Genomic DNA, 17,873 nt, shown 5'->3' with positions numbered 1-17,873 from the left:
CATTGGAAAGGAAGACCCATATATGTCAGAATCTGAAGCACAGCCCCACTGTAGTTAAAGAAACCTGCTAGAGAATGAACCTTGCCTCCACTTGACCTTTCTGACATGGTATCAGACAACACGTGTCTTGGGACAAAGAAATAGCTTGGTAAATAAAGACCAGAGTTTGATCTCCAGGATCGAGGGAGAAAAAAGGTGAAGAGGGAGCTCAAGCCTGTAAGTTGTACTATGGCGTATGCATGCAAATCATGGAACATGCGAGCAAGCGCGCGCGCGCGCGCGCGCGCACACACACACACACGTTAATAAATAAATGTTAAAATTAATTAAAAATCACCTGAGTCTCATTGAAAAATGTTTTTTTTTCCATATGGCCATCTTTTCTGGGCACATGTCAGTGGCCCCTCATTTCAATCAATCTGATAATATGTGTCATGTCATATATTATTATACATTTGTAATAACCCAAATCCATAATGTTAACCAGAGAAGCACTTCCATATTTATAAAACCATTTTGCATGGAAAATTTATTTTCTATAGCTCATTTGAATATCCATATTTTTGACTCAAATGGATAGGACAATTACCTACATTTTGAAAGTCATGGTTTTCCTCAGGAACAAATGCCTGGATTCACTTTCTTAATTCAATTCAATACAAGGTCTGTAACTTTGCTCTCTTAAGTCTCTTAGTTTTTTTTTTTTTTAATCTCTAACATAGAGGTAATGATTTGTCTTTTTCAGAGGTTTATTAATCTGAAAATATCATATGGAATCTTTTGACATAACATTTAACACATTGGGTTTATCAATAAATCTCACCTCAATCTAAGACAAACTCTTGGTGGCAAATAAATCTTAAAGCTAAGAATTCCTGGTCATTTTAACACTTGCTTGAATGTTCATGCTGTGTACCCATTTATTCAGAATTGAAACATTCACCCCTGGAAAGAGGAAGAAGGCTCCTAAAACTCAAAAAGCTAGGGAAATTTACAAGCCTCTGGAGTCACAAAAATGTACCATGTACAGGACCCCTCCCAGGGTACAATAAATAGTAAACAATTGCTGCAGGACCATGGGAGAAGAGACTTTCTAAAGGCATGCACTGCATATTTTACTGATTCTATGTGGGCACCACTTTTGTGAGCTATCATGCATGATGGGGTGGGTTTTTAGATAATGCAGCTACCGTTGTAAGCAAGTCCAATCAACTCATTAGTCACGAAACTAACTAACTAACTAACTAACTAACTAACCTTGGATGGAACAATTTCCCTGTATGTTATCAGGGCCTGATCTAGAGTGAATGGACATTTTTCAAGTCTCACTGGTGAAAGTCACACAATAGCCCACCATGCTGGGTTTTTGTTTTTTTGTCAATGTTAATCCAGAAGAATTAAACTTCAGTTCAGATTTACTGCAGACTTGCTAAACCCTCACAGTCTACTATATTACATGTGTACACGTACAACAATGTCACATATTACATTAACATTTATTTGGCTCCTTTTATGTGCTAAGGTATATAGGCAATAAAACTATAAATCAGATACTTGTCCTGTTGCCATGTACTGAGAATCAAGTAATGGAGATAAGAGGCAAAAACCCTCCAGGAAACAATCCTGAAAAAAGATAAACAAACAGACAGACAAATAAATAAATAAATAAAAATAAATAAATAAATAAATAAATACATACATAAATACATAAATAAATAAAAGAAACATAGCTGCAATTTATTGGGAGATCTACCCATATGGGAATTTCTGTTTAGTATTTTGATTTCAAAAGTCAGATTTTATTTGTTGTAAGGAACATTTTTCTCTTCTCCTATATTCCTACCTTGGCCAATAAAAGAGAAATCTTCCCCAATTCTCATATACTCTCAAAAGTAATTGGAGACAGGCCTTTGTGCATGCTAAACAAGCACTCTACCAACTGATCCACATCCCCAGATCCATAAAAGCTATTTTCATTCCACTTCAGTTCATGTTTCCTGTATACTCTGTATATTAAATAATAAAGGTTTGGGTTTTTTCCTTTAAAAAAATAAAAAAGAAAGGTTAAAAAAATAAAATGAGTCAAAGAGGGATTCTGAAACACTGGAAAGAAATTTTGAGCTACTGCGTGTGAATGCCTAAGTATTGGACAGAACACACTGAGGAACTTGAAGATTTTTTAACTGAGATGATGCCATTGTGGTGAATGTGCTAAAGCCCTGGGAAGAATAATAAGTACTTGGAATGATTATAAAGCACTGGGAAAGAAGGATGATAAAGCACTAGAGGGGTTACTGATTCACTGAGTAACCTGAAATTCACTGAAAAACTGGGGAAAATGCTAAGCACTGAGGAGGATGCTAAAGCAATGGGAAAGATGCTGAAGTCATGAATGGAATCACTGGGAAGGATGTGGAAGCATGGGAATGATGAGGACACACTAAGAAGGATACTGAAACACTGGAAAGAGAGATGAGCACAGGAAAGATGCTGAAGTCATGAATGGAATCACTGGGAAGGATGTGGAAGCAATGGGAATGATGAGGACACACTAAGAAGGATACTGAAACACTGGAAAGAGAGATGAGCACAGGAAAGATGCTGAAGTCATGAACAGAAACACTGAGAAGGATGCTGAAAATACTAAGAAATATTTTGAGGAACCACAAGGAGAAATGTTGAAAGAAAAAATATTATTGTAATAAGGGGTGTAGAGGTACTAAGGAAGGTGATGATGTGTGAGACAGGGTTTTGGAGGCCTAATAAGAGTACTAACACTTAGAGGACTGTATTGAAACACTGAAAAAAATGAGAATGTCTCTTAGGGAGAAGACTGAAGTACTGGGGTTAAGGCATATAATTCCATTTTCTACTTAGGTCTCCACATGACTAGGAGATCTAATCATTGGTCTGATATAATTGGCTACTTTGAAAACAAAATTCAGTTTTCCATTTAGGTATTGTCATGGTTAATATCAAGGTTCAATTTGACTGGATTTAGAATTGTCATGGAAACAAACCTCTGGATATGTCATCGAAGAAATTTCTAGAAACATTTAACTGAGCTGGGAAGATCTACCCATATGCTGTCAGTGTTACTTCATAGGCTAGAATCTTGGACTGGTTACATACAGTAACTGAGATTTGTAACCACAATTCATTGCTCTCTGATTCTGCCTGCAGATACAACGTGAGAAGCCTCCTCATGTTCCTTCTCTCATGAGGTCTCCATCATGATAGACTGCATCTTCAAACTGTGAGCCACAGTAAATCCTTCCTTAAGTAACTGCTGTTAGATATGTTACCACATCAATGTAAAGGTGACCAGCTCTAATTCTATTCCTCTTTGCCTTGTGAATGGATAAGAACATAGTGTTCCCCCTTCCCTGTGTGTGATTCCACATGGGACAGACTCAGAACTTGCCTTTCCCCGAACTCTTCCCATCCTTCCCTCTCTGGAACTCTGTTTCAGCCTCTAAGTATTACTTTTTCCAGTAAAATCAGACACCTGTGCACCTATAATATGTGGTCTGTATCCTGCCTTATGATTGTGGACAGCAATCTAAGGGAGAAAAGTGAATTAAAAGTCTCTGTCACCTTCTTTGTTCTTCTATTCAGTGTTTACAAAGTAACAGGAGTTTTCTGCACACACAGTGCCACAGCTGCCCTTCAAGTATCTCCTAGCCTGTACACTTCTCTGAGTCAAATTCTCAAAGGCTCAATTCTCATGGAATTTATTGAAAGTATCCAATGGAATGAGATTCATGAATATGAGGAGAGATACTGGTGAGAAGGGCATGTAAGAAAAGATGAAGAAGGGTGAAATTTTCAATTCTCATCTTATTAAATCATCCTATGAAGTAAATCATCATCAAGAAACTTCTTGTTTCTATACAGAAACATGATGAATGTTTCCATGAAGTGACTGACTCTGTTACATTTCAAGCATTTTCTGAACACCTCCATCATTTCTGACAAAGCCCTCCATATGGTCTAAGCAAACATCAACAGAAAGCATCCTTATATGACTCTTGTCAACCACAAACACTTTGGAGACTGACTTTGACAGAGTTTGTGTCTCATTTCCAATGTTGCATTCTACAGATATATCACTTTGAAAGAGTTAATTTATATTTCTTGATCTTGATTTTATCTGTTCAGTGAACTAAGAACAGTAACAGAAGCTTGTTGTGCATGTTGTCTTGGATTATCAGAAATAATATACACCCAGGAGGACCAGACTTAGTGGTCAGTAAACGATAGCATGGAAGATAATCTCCTATAACAGGATGCAGCTGAACACTCTTCCTTTCTTGTTCAGGATTCTTGAAAGTCGGTTGATTTGAAATTCTGGATACAAATATTCAAAGTAAATAAAGAAGTAGAGATTAACAGATAACAACTCAGCTTTGCGTAACCCTCACCATTTCACTAAACTGTTCTAGACTTAGGATTTTGATCCTCCTTACAATTTGATTAAATCTACAGGATAGAGAATATATTTAAAACTGTTATTCTTAGAGACTCAAAGAGCTGAAGGGCATTTCCCAAGGTCACAGTATTATAATGTAGCAAAACCAGAATTTAAATTGTATTTTAAATCCCGTCATTTCCAACCAAAAAGTCATTCCATTCAAGTCAAATAGAATTTGCAATTTTATTAGTTAGATACTCAGAAAAGTTGTAAACAAAAGCTAATTGGGGGAGAGCATGGAGGATTTCTACAACTTATACTGTAAGGCTTATAGGCTACCATGCATCTTCCTTAGTGGACCTTGTAAAGTCAGCTGTCTAGGCGTAGGATAGGATATGGCCAACAGTACTAACTCTAGACATGAGCAATCAGGCACCTTTTCAGAGCCCAACCATTCTTCTCTTGCATGCTGGGTGTGACTCAGCCTGTGCCCTTGAAGAGAAGATGCTGTTCATCACACAGACAAGAAAAAAATATCTGCCTCCTCATGCCTTACTAACTTGTTTCAACTTTGCACTCTGCTTGTTTCTATTTAGTGTTTGAAATCTCACCCTAGATCAGAAGCACTTATATCACTGGCATATAAAAGCTCTCTTGTATCTTGACACATGTTCTTTGGAAGACTTTTAACCAAAATATGGCCTCCTGGGTTTTGGGTAGAGGGCTGCTTTAGTTATCTGTGAGGTTAGGTTCCTTTTCTCCTTCTTTTTCTTCCGTGTGTGTGTGTGTGTGTGTGTGTGTGTGTGTGTGTGTGTATGTGTGGTGTATGTGTGGTGTATGTTTATATAGTGAATATTAACTTTTCCATATATCCTGTCATGTTCTGTAACAAGAAGATAAGGAATATGCACCCACTTTGAGGTCTTGTTAGCCAATTGAGAAGGACAATACCATCAAAATGATAGTACAGTGTAAGCCGAATAGTATGTTTTCCAACAAGATATATGAAAGCTCAGAAGAGGGAGGCTTCAGGCTCACAGGTGGAGACTAGAATGGTATTCAGTGTAAGAGTGGAGATACAGTGGCAAGTGAGGTGGAATCAGAAGGGCAAAGGAAAGCGAAAGGCACACAGGTGGCCTTGTTCAGATAAAAGAGCTTGTGTGTGAAACAAAGAAGATGCCAGGCATATGCTGGAATGAAGGGCATTGGTGTACTTGTAAAAAAGAACCTGGAGTATAGGTAAGGCAAGTAGCTTGATGGATGTTAGTATGGTTTGGAATAATCCTGATTTAGTTCCTAAGAGTCCCAGTACCTTAAAAGTTATATTATGTCCCTATGCAGTGAAAAATAATTTAAAATGTAGTATTAATACACAGAATGGAAAAAGTTATGCATATGGTAAAACTAAAAATACCTTTCTAGACTTCTAGACTTTTTTCTTAAGTGTAAATTTCCATACAATTTTATTGAATACTATCTTTTATCATTTTTTTTCAGAGTCCCTGCTTACAGATCCCCCAAATCAGCTACTGAATTTCTGTAATGAAAAGGAAGTCTATGCAGGAAGCTCCAGAAAAAAAATGCATCTCCAGTATCACAATTCTTTCCTCAGCCTTGAATGTTGGCTTACGTAGTGACATCTACCTGCAAACGGGAGTTAATGAGCTGGCATGGCTATGCTGTGAGTCTGGAATGACAGCTTAGCTCACACTGGAAGAAGCTTCTGTGGCACCTGTGCATGAGTGTGAAGCACGGGAGGGAACCATCTGAGTACCACTTGCCTCTCTGATCTAAGTTCTGACTTAGTCTTTTCTCCTGAGATGATTCCTTCTGCTTCATAGAGTTCTTGGAAAATGCAGACAGTTAAAGAAAATGGTTTGATGTGGGTGACTCAGCAGGCCACAGGGCACGATCCAAAGAAGAGGAGGAGAGAGCCAGGTCATTGTCTAGGAAAGGGAAAATAAGCAGACTCTCACCTCTCAGTGTGGTTAATTCCCACCTTGCAGTACAGGCCATATTGCATAAGGTCATTGGCAGGGACATCACTATAAATCAAGACCCAGGTAGACCCAGGTGCTTATTCTTTGCACTGTCCAAGAATTCCCCCAACAGAATCAATGGGGCTTTGTCCAGAAGCTCAGTGTCTCTAAATTAGAATTTCTTGGTTTTCTGGCTCTTGTGATAGGACTCAGGAATCTCTCTTTCTTTTGTCTTTGCTATGATGCTGCCCTACAAAATATGTACTTAACCTGCTCATCAGCATTCCCATTTCCACCCTGTACAGAGAAGAACTGAAATCACATGGATGTCTCTTCTGCCTCCTGCTCTGTGACCTTATGAAGTTACTTGCCATGTTTGACTCTACGACTTCAAATCTTTTTACAAGACAATATCCATGATGGGAAGCAGGTCTACGACCAAACTAGACCTTTGTTTCTGCATTTTGAACCCAGAACAGGGTGATTCTGTGTTACCCCCGTACACTTCTTTCATAGCTCATCTCCTCCTCTGTCTTCTAAGTGTACTTTCTAGTCACATTTTGCATTTCTATAAATGAGTCGTACTCTTTCCTGTCTCCTTGGTAATGAATTGGCCATCTTTCCATAGATAATAGCTATTATTTAAATCCCAAATATCACCTCTTCCATGGAGCCCTCTCTGAACTTTCCAGGGCTGGATCAGTTGCTATTGCATTGAATTTTGGTAACCCTGTAATTCTGTCTATTGATAAATTAATGAAATTCTATTTTTTTTCCTATTTATGTTTCTCCCAAGATGACACAAGCTGCTTGCTGGAGGCATAACTTGGTTTTAATACACTTGATGGCAATACACCTCACCAGCTCAATGATGACCTCTTATTCACTTAAAACAAGTATACTATGTGAAATGTGGGCATTGATGATAAATAGCATTCCAATTTTATGGCTTTAAGAGTTAATGTGGAAGCCTGGCAGTGGTGGCATATGCCTTTAATACCAGCACTTGGGAAGCAGAGACAAGCAGATCTGTGACTTTGAGGCCAGCCTGGTCGTATACACAGTGAATTCTGGACAGCCAGGGCTACACAGAGAAACCTTATCTTAGAAAAAAGAAGAAGAAAAGAGCTAATGTGGAATTTTTCCATGGAGCAAATATGATTTGTTTTCTGCATTCTATTCTTAACCCTTTGACAGGAGCAGGACTATCAGAGGACATTCACACTCAACGAATTCCCATGGGCAGCTCCTTCTTTTTTCAGCCCCCAGGAAACTCAATATGCTCTGTCTTCTCGGTGGGAAACAAGTCTAAATGAATCACTCCTAGTGGGAGGCAGTTATAAGCTTTTCCCATCTCTTGTTTGTGTGATGAGAAAAGCAGACCTGGAAGTGGGAGGATTATAAGCAATCAGAAGATGAAATTTCTGCTTCCACATAGACAGCAGGTATAGAACTCTGATGGAAATAGAAAATTAGCATCGTGGGTTCTTCAGGTCACATTCAGACCATCAGCCTTGGCCACCAGTATCCTTACCCCCTGAGTCATCTCTCAGGCCCTAGATTTTTTTTTTTTTATTGTTGCAACTTTTCTTGATGCTGCTATTGTTCATAGTATTCCCTTGTCAATGTCATTGTTATTAACACAAGAGGCCTTATGAGTGATTGCCTGACACTTAAAATAAGAGTGTGAATGGACTTTTTAAGGACAACTGAGTAGGTATGACTAAGCTTTACACTTTGAAAAGGGCTAGGCACAAAGGAAGTTTGCTTTATGAGAGAGAGCATTTTAGACACTTGAACATCAATGCATATGATTCTAGATGATGTCTTCTCTGTGTGCAGTAGAAGGGTCTGAGTTACCAGAAAGAGAAGAAGCTTATCCACATCCATACATATGTAACTTGCTGAATGATAGAATCTAGATTCTGAGCAGTCTCTTGTGAGGAGATCCACACTGATTTCTAGCTTGTCTGTGTGCAAGAGGAGGCTCTGTAAGACCGTAGTTGTCTAGTATGACCTTCTGCATCTAGATCTTCCTGCATGTCTCAGGAATGAGCACCTTAGTCAGGAGCAAAGCTTCCAGATTAACATGCTTTGACCACTGAGCAAGAGGAGTGCAGCTCCATTTCTCCTATGAGTGTTTCATGTCCCTCTATGCCCAACAGCCCACCTTCCTAGTCAGAGACCGTAAACTGGAACAATAATTCTTCAAGTAGTTCCAAAGGAAGTGGTGTCCACTGTAGAGTGTTGTGACTATGTCACCCAGAGGATATGACCAGAGGAGAAAATTTATCTGGCATGACCTCAGTATGACCTTTAGGCATCTCATGAGCCCAAGTCTATATCAACAGTATGGATCAGGTCCAACACTGTAGGAATAGCTCCTTAGAGCCCCAGAGATTTTTTTTCTTCATCCCCACGTGGCTTTGGTTTGAAATAATAATAAACAATTAACAAATATTTGTCACCCAGAGTCTGTTCTAGGCCCTTAGTTACCATCACAACAATTCAAAACAATGCGGGCATTCTTATAAATCTAATGACGTTTTAAGCCCAAGAGAAAACAGATATAAACAACATAATCTAAGCAACATGGAGGTCACAGCCTAAGTATATCGGAGAGGTTAAGAGTTTAAAAGAAGGCTTTGAGTCAGCCATCCTTGATCAAAGCCCAGGCCAATCTCTGATGAGTTGTTTTATCCGGACAATTTAAGCTTGAATGCCTTGTGTGTAAAATGGAAATAGTGTAACAATCTAAAAGCATGATGTTGCTGTGAAAGGAAAGTCATATAACTCATGTAAACTGCCTACAAATGATTATCCCACAACAATCCCTTGGAAAGCAACACCTATTAATTGAATTATTGTTACCAAGTAGTTCAAGGTCCTAACCAGTGATGTGGGATGGGAAGGGTAGTCTGTGTAATCAAAATATTTCCAAAGCAGGGATATTTAACTATAGGGTTAGAAGATGGATTAAGGTGGAGGAAAAGGAGATTGGGGTGCTTTCAAAGCAGCCAGGAAAAAAAGACCAGCCTGAGTAAAGATCACAGCACCAAAAATGCTGATGAAAATAAATGTGTATCAAGGTTGCCTGGAAAATAACTTACTTAGTAAAGCACTTGCTACATAAATATGAGAACCTCTGTTTGGAGCCATAACACCCGTGTAAAGCTGAGTACAGTAGTTAATGCCTGTAATCCCAGTATTTTCTACAGTAAAATGGGAGGCAGAGACAAGAAAACTCTCTGAAGCTTGTGAACCACCAACCCTGGCAAATATAACAGCAAAAAAGCAAAGAGACCCTATCTCAAACACCACACATTTTCCCTGGCACATACACATTAGCATTCATGTACAAGAATGAGAACTAAAACAGCATACACATAGAGGGAAAGATGCACACACACACACACACACACACACACACACACACACACAACTAGACTAGACTACAAGGAAGCAATAGGGTAAAGAATGTAAACAGGATTTGAAGCTCAGTTATGGACCTTGAGATTCATTCTAAGTACTAGGAATGTCTGTCTTACAGCCCTATGCCCTAGTTTCAATAATTCCTATTTCTCCATGACCAAGGGCCCTGGGCTGCATCTTCTTTCACTGATTTCAGCAACGGCCTCCTTAGCTGCTATTTCTGTTCCCCTTACTCACCCCCTCCCAGCAGTTTAATATCCCACACTCAGAGACCAGAGTAATCTCTCTAAAGCATAATCAGATTATGTTATCTGCTGCTTAAGGCTCTAAGCAGTTTCCTTTTCACTTAAAAACAATCCGAATTTTGATGTACACAACGTTACATAACTAGATTATTCTATCTGAATCATTCTGACTCAGTTCGAAAATTCTACTTTGCAGACTTTCTGGCATCTCCAGATCTAAACAGAATGTACACCCCTGCTCTCCACACTGGGATGCACTATAATTTTAAGATGTTGTGTCACACCCTAAACACATCTCCTGTATTGATCTGACATTTTGATGGCTATTATCTCACTCCCTAGAAGACACTTTCCACCAGGCAGCAGAATTCTTCTGCTACATTCACCTCTGTTCCCTAAGCAAACAGAAGAATGTAGGATACTTGGAAGAGAAGATGTTTAGTTTGGTAGCCATCTTAAGGGAGCATTTTTTTTCTTTCAGTTTTATTCCGCCAACATATCAGTCCCTAAGTTGATGTGTGTCCATTCTAATGATACTTTTAAGTTCCCATGATTTTCCACTGAAGCTACACTTATTCAAAGTCCTAGTCAGCTTGCTGGGGGGGGTCTGAATTTCTTTAGCCTATTACTGCTAGTTCTAGCCACCACCATCATCAACTTTCTCACTCTTTATTATCACATTCATGATACCATCCCATGAGAATAGCTGTCTCCTTCGTATACATCACCCAAGGCCCACATGCTTCTCTTTTCTTATGGAAGCCTCAGAATAAGCACAAGTTGACACTATTTTCTTTGCATTTGAGATGGAGAAATGATGGCTTAGCACTCAGAAAGTTTAAATAGCCTGCTAAAAATCACACATCTACTACTCGAAGGAATGAATTTCAAGTCTGGCATTGCTTGATTTGAAATGCTTGATTTTCCAGGGCAAATTTGCTTCTCCCATTCAATTCCAAGTCCTCTTGACTCACACACATTGTCTGTATCTCTAAGGTTCCAGTTCCTGCCATTTGTTAAATTCTTTTTTAACTCAATTCGTTTTATGCCTTCTTCTTGCAACAACCTTAGCCTGGCATTGACTTTTTGAGTCGGCCGACATTGGTCAGTCTGCACAGGTCCAGTACAATCTGTCATTACAAGGTTCTAAACGAAAGGACACCTCAACTCAAGTCTCCTCCCAACTGGACAAATATGAAAATGTAAGCCCGGATTAGTAAACTGAAGCTAATAAACCCACTGGAAGGGTGCTTTCATCATCCCTATGTGATCTCTGTTGTCTGTAGTAAGAAACTTCTGTTTTAATTTTAACATAAAATATTTAAAGCTCAGAGAACCCTAAGGGGTGTGCGCATTTCTTATAGTTCGCATCTTGGCTTGCCAACTCCTTTGCAAAGATTTTTTTAATAGAAACTAAGAGGCTTCCTTAAGATGAGGATGTTGATTGGGTGCTTTGTGTTTGCATAATGTGAGCCACATCAGGGCCCAGGGCACTAACCCCTGCTTCTGGAACTCACTGCTAATAAGACAAAGAGTGGCAGATCCAAGTCCAATCTCTGGCATCTCAAGGGGGGGAAAAGTCAGAAAAACATGCCTCACATTCTCTTTCCCTTGTCAGACAAATTGGTATTCTGCTGATCCTGTTTCTGAAATATCTTGCAATTCAAGCCATTAGAGGGAGAAAACACTTATTTGTCATGACTTCCCTAGGATGAGGAGATGTGCTCTGTCAAAGATGATTTTTCAGACGTAATCCATCCAAGTGCAGATTGCTATTTGTGTTAATTACTATGTGACAACTCAGATTTCTCCAGAGAGCCCCCTAATTTTCATGGCTTATTTAAAGCAAAAGAGGAACATGTCTACCAAGCAGTAAGTAGGATATGGGTCAAACATTTCTTCTGTTGGACCTCTGCCCTAAGTGGTTTTGTAAGATATTTATCTCAGACTGACCAAGTGTTGTTTGGTGTGGTCCAGCTTCTTCCTTGTAGCTTTTTAAAGCTGTCTTTTCTCTATATTGTGAAACCAAAATTGCTTTGAAAAGCGAACTCTTTCATCAGCATCTTTGAGGAGAAAAATGCCTGAACTGCCAAGTCTCTACTTAACTCTTTAGAGTGAAAGTTTCCATTATTTGCTATAGTATTTATGCACTTCCTGTCCCTGGTCAACCAAGTACTAATTTTTTTTTTAATTAAAAACACACATAGAGAGAGAAAAAAATCAAAAAGCATGTGACAGCCAAAAATGTCTTGTATCTGATTATGAAACTGAATTTCTATGCTGATGGTGTGGGGTAGCCTTCATGTAGTTTCATGTCCAGTTTTAGGAATGACCATTTGGAGTTGGATAAGCAGTTGGTCTTCTCTTCCCTGGGAAAATTATTTCTTCCACTCTCAGGAACTCATCATTCCTTGGTTGACTATACTTATGTATTTAGAATTGAGGCTTCCTACCATTCCTCCTTGGCCCACCCCCCAAACCCACATCCACTTGGGCATTACTACTGCTGTTCTTGTTCAACTCAAGTTTAGGCAGTCATGCTCTAGAGACTTTATGGATGTAGGTTCTGGAATTAATGTGAGACCCAGTCTCACAGCAAACTCCTGGTCTTCTGATTCTTATGATCTTTCAACACCCTCTTTTGTAACGTTCCCTGGGCCTTAAGTGTCAGAATTGTATTATCGATAACATCCATTGGAAATAGGCTCCACAACTCTGCATTTAGATTGTTGTAGTTTCCCATAATTGTATCTGGTCATTGCAAAGAGAAGTTTCCTTGATGAGAGGTGAGGACTACACTTACCTTGTTTCTGTGGTTGCTTTATCCATGTCTCCAAACAAGTAATGGATTCAAGTTCTTACTCCCTCTCATACTTATTCTGAGAATCCATCAAGCTGTGATCCAAGTACGGTGAGAAACAAACATTTACACTGATTTTCTTTTTCCTTTGATTATTGAAGGGTGGGTGACAGAAGTTAAGAGTAGATACTAAATATCCAACATTTTTCTTCAGAAGAAAAAAGAACTGAAAATCAGGGTTCAGAAAACTCACACAATTAGTCTAAGAACATGCAGCTTGTAAATTATAGACTTAGAGTTTTAACTTGGGTCCCTCTGACCCAAGAGTCCTTATACCACAAATGCTGAAGTATCTGGGGAACACATTGTCCTCTTCACTTTGTCTCACTCTGTGAATCATTATCAAAGTGGTTTTCAAATAGATAATTAGATATTGTTCCTTTTTACCTATGAATTACTTGGAGAACACAGACATCACCTGCCTAACTGCTTTGCAGAGCCAAGAAATCCTGTGTTGATCTAAGTGTTCGATACACTGTCTTTTCTGTATGACACATCTGCTAATTTTATGCATGTTCCAAAGATATCGTCTCGAACTCATGCCACCTATACAGGAATGTGACTCAATTTTACTTTGAAGTTCACTTTAGTGACTTACTCTCAGGGTAGTGAGCTAACAGGGAGGACTCAGACCTCCTCGGTCAGTTGCTTGAATTTTCCTGTCACTTTTGTCTCTGGCTGTGTGGTCATGGTAGATCTGTCATGAGACATCATGCTTCCAAGAAAGAAAAGGCTGAGTCCCACAGGGAACACTAAGAAGCAAACTGTTCGCCTATAGTTCCTGAGCATGAAATATGAACTTTAGTGTTAACTATTCCCAGAGTTCTCTTGTGGCTTACGTTTTTATTCTATCATATGCAATTAACTCACCTCTATTGATGTCTATTGTATTGATGTATTGTCTCTTGCTTTAGGGAAGCTCGAAGTGAAAATATGCCACAATTAACCCAACAGAATGCCAGCAGAAATTGAGCTGAGGTCAATTTTCTATGGTTTCCTCATTCATTCATTCATCCATTCACTTAGTTTACAAATGGATCTGGAAGCATATCCAGTACCAAGCTCTGTGGTAGTCAACTAGGAAAAATCAATAAACAAATGCTATTGTGTTTCCATGTGATTTAGAGTCCAAAGTAAAGAAGGAAATACGTTCGAATACAAATGCTTCTTGGAGAGATTACATCTTGTTGTATCACTCATATACTAAAAATACTGTAAGCTGTAAATGAATTCTGTCTACCTATCCTACCACACATCACCCTTAGCAATCACAGCATTGTGTAAGTAGTTCACAGTCATGACCGGGTTGGGGATGTACTGGCTGAAAGCTGAAGCACACTGTTACTGTAATGCATTGCAAGAGAGGATCATAAACCACATCTCTGTCTAAAAAAAGATGATCATTCAACTTTCCATCTATAGTTTCTGGTAAGTGCACATCACTTTCATACCCCTGAAAAGTCTAAAGTAGAACAGTGGTAAGTCTAATTATCTTCCATATATGGTACACTACATGGAAATAAAAACACACCAAGATAAAGTGGAAATGAGGAGTGGGAGAGAGCAATTGTTTTAACTAGCACAGTGGGGGAAATCTTCATCAGGCTAGTGACTATCAGCTGGTGCTCCCTGAAGAAATACCAGCCCCAAATGAACACAAACGTCTTTAGTGAGCAGGCCTTTCGAACTTTTAAGAAATAGTAACTAAGCCATGGTGCCAGAATCAAAGGTACCATACGGAGTGACTCATCAGGTGGAATGATGTACCATATGGAATGATGTAAGAAATGTTGTAAGACAGAGTAGATGAGGAGCTTTGCTTAAACTGGAAATGGGCTGGAGAATTTTCAGGAAGATTTGATCAAAGACTGGCATGATGGATGTGAATTAACACTTAATAGAATCACTGGGTTGGCCTTGTTGAGTTTGGCCAATAAAGGAGCCACAGCTGAGTCAAGGATCATGCTTTAGAGAAACTATGGAAATCAAGTTCAGAAATGGTGGTTAGTTTGACAAAGACAATAAGAAGGAATTATATGGATATTAGCAAGTTGAGTCATGAGTGAGGGCAAGCCTTCATATCTCCTCTTCCCTGCATCCACATTAAAACTGATGTTAGTCTTTGTGGGTAACATTTCTGGCAGTGGCCAGGAGTTGGAAGACTCACTATGTGTTTTGTGTTCTTGTTACAGGTCAACATGCCTGAATTAGCTGGCATGAAGGGCAGGCATAAGAGATGTAGAGAGTTGTGTCACCCATGTCACTGAAGGCCGCTAGCTAGGAAGCATGAACGCAGGAAGGACCCCCAGTGAGATGAGAGCCAAGCCAGGCCCTAGAACCAAAGCAGCTCCACTATGCTCTAGATACCTGCAAAACGATGAAGTAGTTTGAAGTAATTTGTTCTATAGCATTTGCTAGCTGACACACATACTATATATAAAAGCCAAGTGGGCAGGTTAGCTACATGTGCATTTCAGAATTTAAAAAAAAAAAAAAAAATCTGTTCTTCTACTTCTGCTTATTACAAAACCAGAAAATAAAGTCAATGACTATGTGACTAACAGTGAAGGCCAGAGAGGAGGTACCAGAATTTGAAGGAGTGAGGAAAAAAAATCCAACCATATAAAGGACACCTGGGAGGACGGGAGGAAAAGGCTAAGGAGGATTCAGCCCTGTCATTTATTGATAGAAAGTCCCAGGTGTTACAGGTGCTTAAGAATGTGAAAGGAGACAAGAGGAGTGGTGAGTGGATGCATTTTTCTTCATGAATGTCTGACTCTATCAGACAAGGAAACCCGTGCCAGAGGCTTTGCTGGGTATAGTAGTGCACAGCTTTAATCCCAGCACAGAGAGACACATGGGTTTTCATTTTGAAAGAAGAAGAGATGGTATGAGGGTGACAGAGTAAATATTTGAGGCTTCTTAAGGCAAAAAATATTTTTGTGACTAAGGAAATCTATCATTATGGCAAAAAAAAAAAAGCCAAAGGTACAAAGGTAGGGTCTAAATGATGGAGGATGGCTCTGTTTTCCAGTAAAACTTAATAAAAACAAGTGTCCTGCACCAGGTCAGGGAGGGGTCTAAGGAAGTGGTTATGACAGATCTTGTAATTATATTTGGGTAAAGAACCAAATCAAGGCATAAAGAATGAATACCCTGTTGCTCATATCAATTTGGTCATGTATGTGTCTACCTGTGTATCTATGTGTAACTGTGTCTATGTATGGTGTGTAGTGATATATGTCTGTTTATGCTTATTTGTTGTGAGGGGTATATGTGTGTCTGTGCATGTCTGTGAGATATATATATATATATACACACACACATATATATCCTGTATGTGTGTTAGAGGCTACAAGTGTATGTATATGTAGTAGTGGGTGTCTATATGTGTCTCTGTGTGTTGTGTGGTATGTGTGTGTCTGTGAGGTGTCTATGGATCTCTGTACATTTGTGCAGTCTATATATGTGTGTATTGTAATGTGTATCAACCTGTGTCTGTGTATGTCAGTGTATGCTGCATAGTATGTGTGTGTCTCTGAGTATCTGTGTATTATATGTTTAATGTATCTCTGCATTATATGTTTGTCTGCATGTGTTGTGTGTACCTCCATATGCCTGTGTTTATCTCTGTTTGTCCATATTAAAACACTATATATTTCTTCAGTGTCACTAGCCAATGCTGGCACTTGTCCCTACTGCTTATCACCATTTCCTTTTTCCAATATAGTAGGAACAAGCTATCCTATACATTTAACTATAATTAGTAATTAATTCTTTGTTAGTGTGAAAATCATCAAAAGCATCTTATGATCATACCAATGCAATATATTTTTTTCTATATAATTTTTCCCACATCCTGGATTCTACCACTGTGTTCATAGCCACCACATCTCTGGAAAGATGGAACTGTACAGAAGCCATGGGCACATGTCCTTGGAAGCCAGCCTTGTGTGAGACGTAGATATGTGATTAACCTGGTGCACTAGCAAACCTTATGTGAAAATCAGATACGTGAACCTGGTGTGCATGCATGGTCTGTTCCTAGCTGTTATGCTGCCCCTGAGTAAGGCAGGTAGGACTTTGTGGCCTGAAACCCATTGTTTCCTAGGGAAGGTTCTTAGAACACAAATGCAATAAGTATCAGAATAGCTCAGGGACATATTAAGACCTACTGCAGTCTATTTATATCTGTGCATATAGGGAGTGAATTCTTTAAAATGCATGGGTCCTGGTACTAATAAAAATACAAAACCACACAGTGGCTTGGATATTCCTTGTATAGCACTGGTTTGCAGACAGGCTTAAGGAAAGAGTCTCTATGCCAGCATGTTGCAGGAACAGAGTGTCTCTTCTTGCCTCTAAAACAAAAAATGTGAATGTGAGCACTTAAAAAGAATTTTAAACAAGAATAATATATTCATGTTGACAGTTACATTATTATTAAAATTATGTACTTCATTTTCTAAAATCTTAAATAAAAAAAACTGACAATAAGAAAATTATTTTACACTGATCTGTATTATACAGTTTTGTGATTATCTGATTTTCTTTGTTTGTTTGTTTTTTTCATGACAGGGTTTCTCTGTGTAGATTTGCCCCTTTCCCGGAACTCACTTTGGAGACCAGGCTGGCCTCGAACTCACAGAGATCCATCTGCCTCTGCCTCCCGAGTGCTGGGATTAAAAGCATGTGCCACCACTGCCCAGCAATTATCTGATTTTGATGTTTGTGCCCCCCCCACACACACACACGCACCATGCCCTATGGGCATTCTCAAAGACTGATGTTTCTGTATTTTCCAAAAGGAACATCTGCAGCAAACAGCTCTAGAACAACATGCTTAAAACCTCAGTGCTCCCTTACTTGATCTTCATTAGGTAGACTCTTCCCCCAACAGTCATTGTTTCACCATATCTATAATTACTGATAAAGTATGCATG

This window comes from Peromyscus leucopus, chromosome 20 (assembly GCF_004664715.2).
Source record: "Peromyscus leucopus breed LL Stock chromosome 20, UCI_PerLeu_2.1, whole genome shotgun sequence".
NCBI classification, from domain to species: Eukaryota; Metazoa; Chordata; class Mammalia; order Rodentia; family Cricetidae; genus Peromyscus; species Peromyscus leucopus.
This window is presented reverse-complemented; position numbering follows the sequence as displayed.